Source organism: Ochlerotatus camptorhynchus, unplaced genomic scaffold, assembly GCF_037179485.1.
Source record: "Ochlerotatus camptorhynchus isolate MF236.1 unplaced genomic scaffold, CSIRO-AGI_Acam_v1.1 ptg000243l, whole genome shotgun sequence".
Taxonomy (NCBI): domain Eukaryota; kingdom Metazoa; phylum Arthropoda; class Insecta; order Diptera; family Culicidae; genus Ochlerotatus; species Ochlerotatus camptorhynchus.
The window spans coordinates 61,362-76,388 of record NW_027040733.1 but is presented as its reverse complement, the minus strand read 5'-3'; the positions used below and the strand labels follow the sequence as shown (position 1 = coordinate 76,388).

The 15,027-nt window shown below is 36.8% G+C and overlaps 1 protein-coding gene across 2 annotated transcripts in view; it reads right to left on the bottom strand.

The window, feature by feature from the left end:
- The window catches only part of Exn (Ephexin), a 256,431-nt gene that overhangs the window by 194,936 nt on the left and 46,468 nt on the right, over positions 1–15,027 (bottom strand). Inside the window, exon 1 of one of the 2 annotated variants that reach the window (XM_065226005.1) lies at positions 4,940–5,954. The exons of the other annotated variant lie outside the window; for it this stretch is intronic. The gene's annotated coding sequence lies outside the window, so the exon portion shown is untranslated. Of the gene's footprint in view, positions 1–4,939; positions 5,955–15,027 lie in introns of those variants that run through there. 2 annotated transcript variants of the gene reach the window in all.

Below are 15,027 nucleotides of genomic sequence, written 5' to 3'. Positions count from 1 at the left end.
TCTACGATTAGTATGACTATTACAGTTATATGAAGGAGGTTCATGTTAGTGGGACGGGTGATTCAGCTCTGGATTCACTTTGGAAAGTAATGTGATCTTTAATGCAGTGGTCCTGTTGCTAGTTTCTGTGTAAATTTCGGGCCGCATTAAGTTTTAATATGTTTAAATGGTTTCCTTAGGGTTTTCTGTGTGAATTAGAGAATTGTAAACTTGGGATTTGTATTTGCGTTAAAGAAAAAAAAAGTTCATTGTTGTGAAGAACCTTGGCGTGTTCGTTCACATGATTTCACTAAACATTAAAGACATTCAATTGATTTGGCATAGAATAGAACAATGCTGATACTGAACGGCAATTATAAAAAGCATCTCCAAAAATATATGAAGACTCGTAAAACCATGAAAGAACAATACCAAAATATTTAAATTATGCGTCCAAATAGTGCGAAAAGGCACTGTATGAGGTCAACTAGGATATAATTAAAAAATATTTTGAAGAATATTTGTTTTTATTTGATTTTTAGTGTCATCTATATTTAAAAAGAAAAAAAAATATAGTCAAGCAATTTTGATTTTAGTTTAAGTATTTTTGAGGGATTTAAAAACAAATCAAGTTTTTTTTTCTCGATATAGTCCTTATTTTAAGGTGAATCGCTGTGTTATCCTTATTCTCAGAACCACTTCGAAACTTTAAGTGCACAAATACCAGCTTCTACGACACGTGCAATATTCAAATTGTTACTCCTCGTTTGCTGCACTGCAGCATACATGAAGTACCAATTTCAGGTGAAACGGGGCACTGATTTCCGAGATTTGTGTAATTGTAAATTCGAAGCGGATGTGCATGTATAGCCTACGTGGCGGCCATTTGTGGACTCTACAAGGAATCACCTTCGAAATTTTCCAAGTAGTCGCCATAATATGATCATCATTAGATATCATTGAATTTCTCTATAATAGGCGAAACAGTCATTTAGACAAACCAATTTATAAAAGACCCGACAAAGTCTATAAATGCTTGCGATTTTGTGTATGACATTTCTACTGCATTTTTACTTTTTTTGCAATTAGCGGTTTCATTTGTGTATTACTTAAATTCTCTGATTTCGGTTGAGACTAAAACGTCGAAATGGAATAATAATCCTTTGTTACGCCAATTTCTAATACAGGGTGGCCAGTTAATCTTCATTTCTAAATTCCCGGTTGTTTTTACGGAAATAAAATCTTAATAAATTCCCGGTTTTATCATTCAGTTAAAAGCTAAAGCGTTCAATGATCATATTTTTGTAAATCATGACCACGTGCAAATTTTCAAAGCTATTCAAAGATATTTGTAAACTACATGAAGCATTTTTCTTTAGAACTTTCACGAACATTCAAGTATCTGGGAGTCATTTTTGACAGTAAACTTAACTGGAATTCACATATAGAGCAGGTTGTTAATAAGGCAATAAATGTCCAATAATAATAAGTAAGAAAGTTTTTAAGTAAGAAAACTTTTGGTAGGAAATGGGGCCTAAAACCAAAAATGATCCACTTGATTTATTTGACGATTGTAAGACCCAGAATATCCTACGTACTATTGGTTTGGCGGCCGAAAACTAATGAAAAATCGGCTCAGAAGAAGCTGGGGAGACTGCAAAGACTTGCTACTCTCTCAATAAATGGTGCGATGAACAGCACACCGAGTATGACACTAGATGCTCTACTTTATCTGCTTCCGTTGCATCAATTTATCCAATTAAAAGCTGAAAGGAGTGCTTTAAGGGTTCAACGAACAACGTACTTCCTTGAAGGTGATCTTACAGGAACCTTAGCATTTTAAAACTGTTTGATATTGATTATCTCGTATTAAAAAAATAAGACTGGATGGAGAAAAAATATAATTTCGATCGTTTAAACAATGCAGCAGAATTTGATCGTAATGTTTGGGAAAGTGGGGGACCAAAAATCAGACCAGGTTCAACTGTTTTTTATACAAACGGTTCAAGATTGAACAATCGTGTAGGAGCAGGGGTAACTGGTCCAGGGATAGATATCTCAATATCCTTGGGTTACTGGCCAACCGTGTTCCAAGCAGAAATTCAAGCAATTCTTGAATGCTCTGTAATGTGCTTGCACAGAAATTATAAACATTCGAATATCTGCATTATGTCTGATAGACAAGCAGCATTAAATGCTTTAAAATCAGCAACATGCAATTCAAAACTCGTATGGGAATGTGCAATATCACTTCAGAAATTGGCTTGTCAAAACCAAGTAAACCTATATTGGATTCCTGGCCACTGTTCAATTCCACAGTGAATGGGAATGAAAAAGCCGACACGTTAGCCAGGCAAGGATCATCTCAGCAATTCATAGGACCAGAACCATTCTGTGGAGTTTCTGCTTGTTCTCTTAAAATGGCGATCAAGAAATGGGAAAAAATGACCAATTGGCACAACACTTCCATTGCTAGGCAGTCGAAACGGTTCATAATTCCGAACATTTCAATGACTAGCAAAATTCTTGAATTATCAAAGAAAGATCTCAGTGTCTATACTGGTTTGATAACAGGACATTGTCCATGTAAATATCATTTGAAGTTAATAGGAAAACTTCAAGAGGATATGTGTCGATTCTATAGAAAAGAAAGACTCTGAACACCCGCTATGCTCTTGTGCAGCAATCTTCAATAAAAGGCGTATTTTTCTGGGTAAGGGGCTGGCAGATCCCTTTGATATTTGGAATGCAGGTCCCAGTCAAGTAGTACATTTCATTCGAAATGTAATACCTGGCTGGGAAAATGCTTTTGATCGGTCTATATCGGTAGCTTCACAAAATAGTTATACGACATAACTGATAAAGCAATATAAAAATGGGGAGTATCAAAATAGATCAAAGTAATGGTCGCAGTGATGAATATACCCAACACGGAAAAAAAGCATTTTTTTTTAGTTGAAAGTATATTCAACTAAAACTTGATTTATCCAAAAATAGACCATTTATCTAACGGTAATGTTTTATTCCATCAGTCATCCCACAATTAAGCGTGAACTAATAATAATTATGAACCAATCAGCCCAGTGTGATAGCTAACTGAGAAGTGATTATATAAAAGAAACAAAAAGTTACTGTTATTTGCGATAACTTAGAAAAATCTAAATGCATAACTTTTTTAGGCTTCATGTTTCATGCCACTCAGACCTGATGTTTGCTCCAGCCTCGGATTTTACTGATAGAGACCTTTTTATGGTCATTAGGTCGAATACTTAGTCCAACCTCCAAACAAGGATTGAATGGATTACGAATTTGTTTTAGAATACGTAAGTTACGTTATCAATTAAATCTAGAGGCAATTTTTCGAGGACAGTTTGGGATTCAAGGCAATTTCTTAAATCCTGGGTTTTGATGCTTTAACATTTGATTAGAGTCTGTGTCATGGTCTACATATTTTAAATATGTGTAACTTATTGAAATCTTCGTAATCCTAAATTAAAAAAATAAAAGCAGAAGTGGAAATACAGTGAGCTCTTTACAACTTGATATTGAAGGAACCATCGAGCTGTACTATTATCAAACAGCAATCCCATACAGAATCACTATCCCACACATCAATTTTTGCTATGGTTCTATAATCCATATCCATTATGTGGACATCGGGTTGTGGAGAGTTGACTGTAATTTGGACCGCAGAAAAATATTCATGGTTGCAATCTTTAAAAAAAAATATACTGCAGAGAATACCAATGGAGTTTTTATGAAGGATTTAAAAGAAATTAGAAAAATTCTTAGGTGGATTTCTAAAAAAAAATTATGAAAAACATTCTAATAGAGCTCTGACCAACATTCCAAGATAATTTTAAGATAAAGACAAAAGAAATTCAGAAATGAATTCCAGAAAGAAAGTTATGAATTTAATTCCTATGTGAATTTAGGAAACATTTAATGGGAATCATGAGGAGAATGGCTTAATTTTAAGAAGGATTCCAAGATAATTCCCATTAGAGTTCATGTACAAGCAGAATTAAAAGGGTGTTCAGAGGATTATTGCAAAGGAATACTGAGTAAGCTTCAGAAAATAAATTGAAAGGAATTCTGAAAAAGATAAAGATATCAAAGGCATCGTATTCTAAGGATAGTTCTAACAGCTAATTGAAGGAAAAGAAAAGTTTAAAGACAATTCAGCAGATAATTCCAACGGATTTCTCATGAGTGTTTTGAGTTGAAAAAAAAAATTGAGAAGAATTTCAAAGCAACCTAATTCTTATAAAAGTTCTAAAGGATTTTTAAGAAGGGTTCCAAGGAAATGTTTAGGAGGGATTCAAGGTAGAGGTTCAATAGAACTTTCAGCGAATTTTAGGGAGAATTCCATGATAATTATTAATATGTAATATATGTAAATTAAAAATTACCCTCCGCAATGTTGAAGAGCAGAACACTAATAAACATAAACTACCAAGTTTATTATGAAAAATAGTTAACATTGATGCCATGTTTAGTCCAAAGAGTTGTAAAATTTTATAAGCGGATTTCGTGATACTAGAACAATGTTTCATATAAATGATGAACGAAATATTTTTCATATGTGAAATTATCATTTGCAACCATGTTTTGCAATAGTGATAAATTCGAAATATTTAAACATCGAGACCAACCAAATCAATCCTTAATCAATGCATACCTTGATCCTCAACCTTTAGCAAGCAGCCAATTTCCCAAAAAATTCGCCAAGCGTGTGTTAGCCATAAAATCGCTATGTTTTATCACTTTGAGAAAATCACCTTGAAGCGGGCCTGCAGTCCCACCGAAAGATCGAAGGTCAAGACCCAGATCATGTTCGCGGAAAACCGGTTCACCGCGCCGTCATCGCTCTTCTAAAACCATTGATTTTTTATTTTCGGCTAATAACCGTTTTCACTCAAGTCTCTCCCAATCTTGATTGTTTTCCCTTTCAACCTACCTTTCTAAAACGAATAATTTGGGCCTCGTTGCTGAGCTGCGCAAGCTCCAGTGTCCCCGTTTCTCGGCGGTGGCTGCTGCCCTGAAAATCCGGTATGCCGCGAGGCGTTTCTCCTATCGATTTATTGTGCAATGACGTCGTCGCGAGCAATAGAGCTATTGCCAAGAACTCCACCGTTGACGATCATCATTACTCATTGCAGGTCACAGCACAAAGCCATACACATGTATACATACACTGACATGAATATTACAATCACGAAGGTATCGTTTAAAAAAACAACACAAGAAGCCGCTCGCGATCGATTTCAGGCTCTTCAGCTTGTTTCCACTCGTTTTCTTCTTCGGTCAACCTTTTTGAGGTTATAATAAATAGCCACTTAACCATAACGCGCGTTGCACTGTTTGCGAAAAATGCGCATTGTCGCGGCGGCAAATGCTGAGAGAGTGCAACACTTTTTCGTTTTTTTCACTCTGGATTTGTAAGTAGAGGAGTACCCAAGCGAAATTTGACACTGACGATGGCTTCATAATACAGCACAAAATATCACAGCAAACTTGACATCCATAAGCCGAATTTTGCTGAATCAATCACTAGTTGTGACACATTCCGGATAATATACGTTTCATCACCATACGAAGAGCCATTGTTAACAGATATTCAACTCAAAATCATAAACACATCGATTTATTTCCAAGCAATGCCGCAAAAGGTAGCCACTCAAATGCATTTCTATGAAGCACTCGGCTATCCAGATTTGGTTTTTTGTAATCACTTGAAAGGATTCACACTAACACAAGCAGTAAGCCACTTCAATGTTGCTACTCAGGCCCTTTGCCGGAGCTCAAGGGATCCTTATCGATTCCGCGAATTGCGTCTGTCAGCAAACAACATAATTCCACTTTGATAAAGCGCTACACTAGATGGGTTCGCGCGCGCCCGCAAATTTGAACAAACCGATTATTGTCGACACAACAAGCAAACGAACATGAGAACCGGCTACCTCTGGCCCGTCCTGCACCATAAAGAAGACTGATTGTGGTGGGCTCTCCCGTCCGCAATCGCTGTGCAGCAATGGCTGTTGGGGATGCTTGGGGAGGCCCACCGAAGAGAGAGAGAGAGAGAGAGGGAGAGGAAAATAAAAAGTGTTGATTGAAAGCGGAGAATGGAGAACGGACGCTGAAGATCGCGAGAGAGATGACGGAGTTTTGATGGAGTTGTTTTGAAGTTTGACGCTCGGAATCACTGGCTTTTCTATCTTTGGTGGCCGAGATGCGAAGATATGCGCGATCAGAGATTAAGAAGAGAGGTGCAAAATATTTGATTAGGCCGAGTGAGAGCACTTTTGAGCAAACTATGAGAAAATCAGCGAAATGGGAGATAAGAAACCCGAGGATGGAGCCACAGATGGAAACAGATAAAATTAAGCGTGTTAAATGATAAATTATGAATCAGGTAATTTTCATCAACAATTCAAAACGTTAGATTCAAGTAAGTCGTCAGAAAAATGAAGAACTTCAAGATTGTGGTAATTTGTATCGTTAGGATGGTGATCCTATTTTCGTGTGTTGACTGATAGCATTATTTTTTAATGGAATTGGAATGAAATTACTATAATTTGATCTCTTAATCATGAAATCAGTAGCTACTGAGGTTAATACGCGATTATAGGCAATAGCGGATACTCATCATACATTGTATTGACTAGGATTGTTTAACAAGAACCCTCCAAAATCCCAGCAGAGGTCTGCCGAATTCCGATGAAATGACTAACCCCATCAATCTTCGGTGACCTAAGATCGCAATTCTATCATCATTAACTTCCCTCCAAGTTCCGCGTCTTGCAGGGACAGCGAAGCTGTAGCATCTCACATCGAGCTGGTAATGATCCAACTTCAACTTCAACTTCATCTTCTGACTGCACAATTGCAGAGCCGATCGCAAACAAAAAAAATAAAACTAACTTTAGTCTCGTTCGTATTCTGTTTTGATCCGTATTCGCGAGGGATCAGCTTCGAGATCGCGCACTTTTTCTTGACGGAATTCCATACGATCTTTTACCGCGACCCCTACTGGCAACGGGGGCTGACGAGACTGCTGCAGTATAATGATGATGATCTTTTCTTTTAACTCATCGATCTATTTTCTCTTTGACTCCACCGGACTTGCGGTCGGCTAGAAGCACAGCCAGTGGTGTGAATAAGATTGCTTACGAGGATGTTAGTACTCTTCTGCCGTTGGCTGTAAGCTATGGTGTCAAAAATGGCGTTGGCGGCGGGCGGCTACTTCACAGACAGACCCCAATTTATCGTCATTATTCAAGCGGTATGCTACAGTTTCGCAGAGGATCCACCACTTGCCACTATTATCTTCATTCACCACAAGTAATACGGTTGCTGAACGGTTCAAATGTAGAAATTATGAAGATCAAGGATCCACGCATAGACGCACGTACGAAGATTCTGATCGTGCGATCTATCGCTTTCAACCATCGTAGCAGCTTGACCAACCCGTTCGGACACGGATGATCAATTATCTATCATTCCCGTTAAAATGTCACTGGAAACTTGTTTGCATATGCGATGTGATGTTGAAAGATCACAATCTCTAAAAAGTGGCTGTCATCGTCTAGCACCATCGCCAACGGATGCCAATAATGCAACGAGAAGAAGATGAAGGCAAGTCACTGACTAGATGGCAGATATACTGGTCATCAGCACGCTTTGCGATCGTGTTACGTGTTCCACTTGGTAGGAGTTGTTTGCAAGCTCTACATATGCCCGATGTGATCATACATAAAGGCATGTGCAACAATGGACGAATGGGTAAATGTTTTGTTTCGAACGGACATAAATCTTGAACGGTTTGATTGGGCACAAGCGTATGCACCGACGACATGTTGGTTAGTGTGCTGGGTTTCCGTCGTGTTTTAAGCAGTGGTGTTGCAAGGAAATCGATGTTTCTTAACAATCAGTATGTTCTACATGGAGATTTCAAATTGAGTTGATGAGAAGAACGACGAGGATTGGATGCGATGGCCAGGCCTAAGATTTTAGGGGCAAGTCCAGATGTTACCAAGGATATTCCCGAAGACCAGGACGGGCACAAAAAGCCTTCAGGACACTAGAAGAAAACAAGGAGAGGCTTTAAAGGCATGTCCAGAGTCAGATATTAACCTAGCTGAAGGCCGCGGTTAAGATTACAGTCTTCGGCCAAATTCATGCTTTGGTTAGCATTATAAATGTGGAAGTACTTCAGAAAACACTAAGTTGAGAGATTAAGCTCGTGTAAAACGACGTGATTGGTAAGGTAATGTTGTGTAAAACCATAAAATTCAGGAAGAAGAAGAACAAAGTTATTGGAAACGGCTTGTTCGAATCTTACAAACTGGTTTATATTCAACAAGTAGCAATACGAAAAACACGATTCGGATTCACGCACCCATAAGTAAGAACACCCGCTAAACTTCGTGAGTAAACTTTCTTCATCAAACAAGATCATTTTATGAAACCATCCTAAAGTTGAATAGGTTCTATGTCCTATTGATTCGCTTTCTATCGATATTTTCGTACACACTTAGTTTTCGTTGCCCTTGCAATGTTTTTTTCTGAAATCTCAGCAACAGTGATGTTTGGTTGATGAGTCTCGGAAAATGCTTTGCTGAATCTCAGCAAACAACGTCTCAACGTCATTCTCAGTAAAATGGACTGCCAAGCACTCGACTGAGCAAATCTCGGCAAAAATTGCAAAAAAGCTAAGTGTGTACAGTCTATAATTTAATCATTGAATTCGTGAGAAAACCGTGCTAGATAAAGCTAATCTCATATGAGGGTGTTAGAAGGAAAGGGGTGTAAGTAACTTTCTCTTTTGATAGCCACAGCTTTTTAAACAGATTTTGCGTTATTTCTGCCACATAGTTTGATAAAAGAGGTTCTCATCTAGCATCCAGAATGGCACACGAATTGAGGAATGTGTTTGCAGCTGAATTATTAACGAAAGAAATAGTCCATGAAGAGAATCGATCAAAGTCACTTACACCCCGTTCCTTCTAACCCCCTCATATAAACTATAATATATTTACCATAAAACTATTCTTCGCTTGCTACTGACCTGATGTAAACAGGACATATGACAAAAAATGCACTGATACATCATAATCGAAAAGCTGTCATAAGGGCTGTTCATAAACTACGTAGACACATTTTAAGAGGTTTTAGAGACTCCCCCTCCTCCACCGTGTAGATAATTGTGCATACAATTTTTTGAAAATGTACATGTCCCTTAGACACTTTCTTAGCACCCACGTGGCTTATGAATAGTCTCTTAGCACACAGAAAACAAGAGAATCATACGTTATTTTTTATTTCTAAATTGATTTACCTTTTTTTCTTTTAGCCCATAGACCGAATTTGAAATCTTGCAATAGTGTTGTGTTTTTAACAAAATAAAAACAATTTACACTTTATCAAATCCCACGGTACATAGGATTTGATAAAGTGTCACAATAGTTTATATTTTTTTAAAAACGCAACACTATTTCTTGATTCCAAATTCAGTTGTCATCATGAACGTTTATATCAAAATACCAAATACCGAAATAACAGGTAGTTAGCGCCTAGAGCATTAGGTTGGTGAGATCCAAATATCAATTTTTTTAGATATTTGAGATAGACTCGCACAATGTTGAACAATGATGTGGAACTATTCATATGAAGTAACTTTGCTAAAGAAGGAAATTTTTTATTTCTAATGGTCCATGTTTTATACTGAGCTATTGTGTGATTGGAATCGCTGGAAGAGGATGGGCTCGGAATGATCGTCGGTTTTTCGGTGAATATCGTGGAGAATGATTTGGGCCCGTCTGCCATATGCAGAACGTATACATTTTGTATATGTTGGAAGAGTTCCGGGCCGTTTCTGCCATTTCAGAATCAACCCAACAAACAATTTTAGCTGTAGCTTAGCTTATACAGGCAAACATTAGCTGCATAAGGCAAATTTTGGCTGTATAAGCTAATCTGCAGCTAAAATTGTTTGTTGGGAAGAGCATTTTGAATTCATAATGTATGAATCCACAGCATTGGACAACAATCATCGTTGGATTAGGTGAGTTTATTTCAGTTGAAGAACGTTCGTTATACATTTGTTGTCAGTGTTCTTGATTTCTTGATATTGTGAGTTTTTGTTATTGGCCTTTGGCTGATCGGAATGTGTGATTGGGATTGTTTCTGGCCAGGAGATAAAGGCCATTATATGGAAGTATCGTTATACATATCAGATTGTTGTGCAGCTTTAGAATTAACAGCACAACATTTGTGACACATATGCTGCCATTGGATCTATTGATCAGGGTGGCCAGTGACTTTTCATTTTGAAATTCCCGGTTATTTCCCGGTTTTCCCGGATCAAATCATAGAAATTTCCCGGTTGTTAATGTTCAACAAAAAACGAAATTGTACGCATTTTTTAAAACGTGGCCAACTGTAAAATTTCGGAGGTTATTTGTGTGAAAAATAAAGCAAAATTAAAGAAAGTATTTTCTAAAGCTAAAGGAAAAATTCAACCCTATGAGTCACTTTATGTATTCAAAACAATTGATTGATGTTTCGAGATACTTTTTAAAATTAAATTCTACCACTTTTTATGCTCGATACATCTTTTGATTTCAAAGCCCTAGAATTTATCGTGTAACAGAGATTAACGTCACTAGGAAAAATGCTATCTGGATGAATAGGTTATAAGACAGAATTGTGAAGAATAAGAGATTTAGTTAGGGATATCGGAAAAAGAAAATTTGTCTTCACTCCGTTGTCTACACTAACATAAATATTAATTTTACAGAACTCGCGCTGATGTACAAACTAACACTCGAAAAAAAAAATGTAAAACCTACTGACGTTGGAACTCGCTCAACGTGAAAGTAAAAATGGTTCATGAAATTTAATACCCACTTCCAATTGACCAATACTTGAAAAAAAAATAACTGAAAGGTTATTTACAAAATGGATAAAAAAAAATTATTTCAGTAGATTTCCAAGATTCTGTGGCTTTGAACTTTGTGTAGAGTCTTTTCTACAAAATTTGGGATTAATAACAATCTGCGTGATGCAAAATTTGGAGAAAAAATACTTAAAATGTGAGATTTTGAAAGTTTTTCACGATCACAGATTTGAAGAAAAAAAAATATCATATTTATTAAATAGTCGTGTAGTTATAATTGTCAAGGCTCTGAGACTTGGAAGCATTTAAAGCGTTATAACAAATTACAGACAATCGATAGAATCTTACGGACAAATCCTAGTATTTTTAGTTAAATTTCTAACGTATTCAAAGTGTTGATTCCAAACAAATATTGAGGAGGATTCCTACATAGTTTTCGAAGGGGAAGTTCTGAGCAGAGGTCCAGAATTATTCTGACATGAAGCTCTTAGAAATTGTTAAAAGAATTTGGAGCGATTTCTGTGAAAAGATTGCAAGTTCCCAATTAAATTCTTAGGTAATTTTTGAAGATTTCGAAAGGAGCTGTGAAAAAAAAATTCCTACATGATTCTGAGGAGATTAGAATGAGGATCGTGAGAAAAAAAGAAGAGTTCCAAGAGAATTACGATGGGAATTCAACAAGACACAGAGTTCTAAGAGTGTTCTGGCGATAAATAAAACCCTAGTGCGAAAGATTCATCACAGAGCTCCAACAAAATTTATTATTAATAGAAAGAAATTCTTTAAAATACTCCAAGGGGGTTCTAAATAAAATTTCGAAACATTTATGCTGTTATATTTATTACGCGGAGCGTTTTCTGGTTGATTTCAGAAGAAATTCATTTTAATTCAGAGCAGAATTCCAAGTTAATTCCGGAATTCATATCATGAGAATTTTGTATAAAATTAAAACCCCGTAAAAGAATAGTTCAGTTTTTACAAATATTAAGTTAAGCATCTTCAATATTTTTTTTGAAGACCATGCACTTTACATCTGAAATTGAAATGACAAAAATCAATTTGAAATATGACTGAGTGATTAAATTCAGAAAATAGAGAAAGACATTCATTTGGTAAAGAATTATTCTGTTTTAATGGTTTATTCCAGTGACGTCCCCTTAACCTCAATCTACCTGTGCACCAACTCTCAAAACAAAAACAATTTTCAAAATATTGCTTGCAATGGATAGATATCGAGTAAACTAGAAGATTAAGTGTATTATTCAACCGATTCGAGTATGAATATGACATTAAATCGGGTTTTGAAAGTTGGTGCACAGGTGAAAAGTGAGGTTACGAGACGCCACTGGTTTATTATGAAATTCTGATTAAAAAATGTATTTCTATGGTGTGGTTAATTTATTTTCCAGTTCTTTCATCGGATTCCCGGGTTTATCCCGGTTTTCCCGGTTACTTTTCAAATTCCCGGATATTTCCCGGTATTCCCGGTTTTCCCGGTTCGCTGGCCACCCTGATTGATTTAAATTATTTAAGTTTATCAGAAGTTTCCTTAATAAAGAAACAACAGCAACAACTTATTTAAGTTTATTTTCAGCTCCTCGATGATGAGACTGTAATGTTCTGATTTAGGTGGATGTTTTTCTTTCAGTGTACATCTGCTATAAAATAATAATGTATTGATTACAACTACTATGTGATTGTCGAAGACCGTAACGCATGAAGAAGATATAAAAGATTAAAGTGGCCATAGAAAAGTCACTTTTCAGAATCTGATAGCAAACTAAACACAAGTGTTTTTACTTTCTGTATAAAGAAATGTCTCGTTAAAGATATATTCAGTGATTACCTCGTTAGTAGCTCTCCCCTCGGTTGCTTGTCTCCCGCTAGATCTTATAGAGACATCTTTAGATTCACTTTTTTCAGCCTGCGTTCAGGCTAGATCTATTGGATTAAATTATTTAAGTTTATTTTCAGCTCTTCGAAGATGAAATATCTTTAGATTTACTTTTTTCAGCCTTCGTTCAGATTGAATTTAGTGATTAAAATTCTGTTTCAGCCCTTTGATGCTGAAATTGATTTTGCGTATTGAATAGAACATTATGGGTTAAATCTAAGCTCCTTCACATATCAGAGGTTTAGTGTGAATAGGATTTATTCTTAAATGAGATAAAGCGTATTGAAATTCGATTGGAGGAACGAGTACGTAAAAGAAATAATATTCGAATTTTAGGAAAGACGTGTTGATCGGAAATCTATAATAAAGCAAGATGAACAGGAACTTTGTCGTAATTGTTCTGTGAAATAAGGAGCTCGGTGGCCTTATGGTGACCGATTTTACTGACTGAGCAGAAAATCATGAGCTCAATCCCAAGCTCCTTCACATTATAGAGTTGAACTTTAAATCTGTTTTCTTTCGTAATATGTAAAGCGTAAAGAAAGCCGGTTGAAGGGCCGGGTACGTATAAGAAGTAATATTTGAGTTTTAGGAAAGACGTGTTTATTGGAAATCCAAATCAAACCCTTCTCAAGAACAGTTGTTGTCGTCGTCGGTGAACAAGTTGAACGGAAACTTGATCCAAATTGTTTTGGGAAATAAGGAGCACGGTGGCCTAGTGGCGACCGATTTTGCAGAAGACCGTGGGTTCAATCCTACGCTCCTTCGCGCTGTTGAATCGTTAGGACATCAATTCAGCATATCGTTTACCAAAACGAATCCTGCTGCAATCCCAACCCTTTTATCCAACATCCCAGTGATATCTCGTGGATGTGAGAGGTGTTCTCGGCTTTCATTAAAGTGAGTATTATGTCAACATATTTCTAACCATTCCATCCTTGACCAACATTCGGACGTGGCCGGCGCTGGTATTGTCTAGTTTTAGATCACCAGTATTTACACATTGAGGATGATTGCTAGTCCCAAGCACCGTCTGTTGGTTATCTGTGTAATACAGCTGATTTTGGCAATAACGAAGTTGAATCCACGGACGTTCAATCATATTCACGCTCATGCTCTAATGATTCATACTGGTTTATAAATAACTTAGGGTGACCCCAAAATATAAGATTTTTCCTGAAGCATCCAATTGCATAGGTACATCGGCACATCGTTATCGCGATATATATATTGATTACAATATCGGTCTGTTATCCAATATTTTTTATTTAATTTTGTTTCAGCGGCCAACAATCTCTGTAGCCTACCAGTAGAATTTTTAAAATGAACCACGGATACATACAAAAATGTAGCTCAATTAACGCGATTTCCATACCCCGGGAATCGCACAATATATGACCAGCTTTCGAAAATTATGAATTACCAGGGTCGAATGATTTTTAACCTCTTCCACAGAAAAAAAAATCTGAATGTTGCCTATCGCGTAAAATTTCCTCTTAGCATAAACAACGAAATTGTTTACAAGCATGTTTACAAAACTGTTGATTTAAGCGATATTGCGCTTAATTTTATACGAAATATCGTGTAAATTTACGGCATATCTAGCATTAACTTCGTGTGTGCTATATGTCGCAGAAACTCATTTTGGGCTCCAGCAAAAACCGTTATATATTTAATTGTTATCCTCAATTTCCCGAAACACAGATATGACGTTGATTATCGACATCGGGTTAAAAGATATCGGATATCGTATCGATAAATCTGACCCGATAATATCGATATCTTCTCAGCCCTAATACACAAAACGCTGTCAAAAGTTTCTATAGCTCTAACCACTAGGGGTGTGATGGTACATTGAAACCTGCGTCCAGATTTACTTTTAACCAGACGTTACGACCTCGGGATCTGCTGAACACTTTTTTGAACCAGTTTAATACAAAAAATACGATGCTTAGAATAAAGTCCGCTTGTCCTGTACTATGTGCCTGTACCGAGTGTCGTGACCGGATCGAGGTTTCCAGCCTCGGGCACGGTTGCTTCTATTGCTGCTGCTGTTTCTGTTCCTGCTGTTTCTGCTGCTGGTGGTGGTCCGTCACCTCCAAAATTCGTTACAAGAATGACTTCAACGAGCTTAGGTACTTCAGATTTATACCTGGTAACCTATCAAAATTCTCTAACCAATGAGATTCCGTTTACATACGGACTATCACGCTTCACGCTCACTCGATTCTACTCATTTAACACTAACTCTATC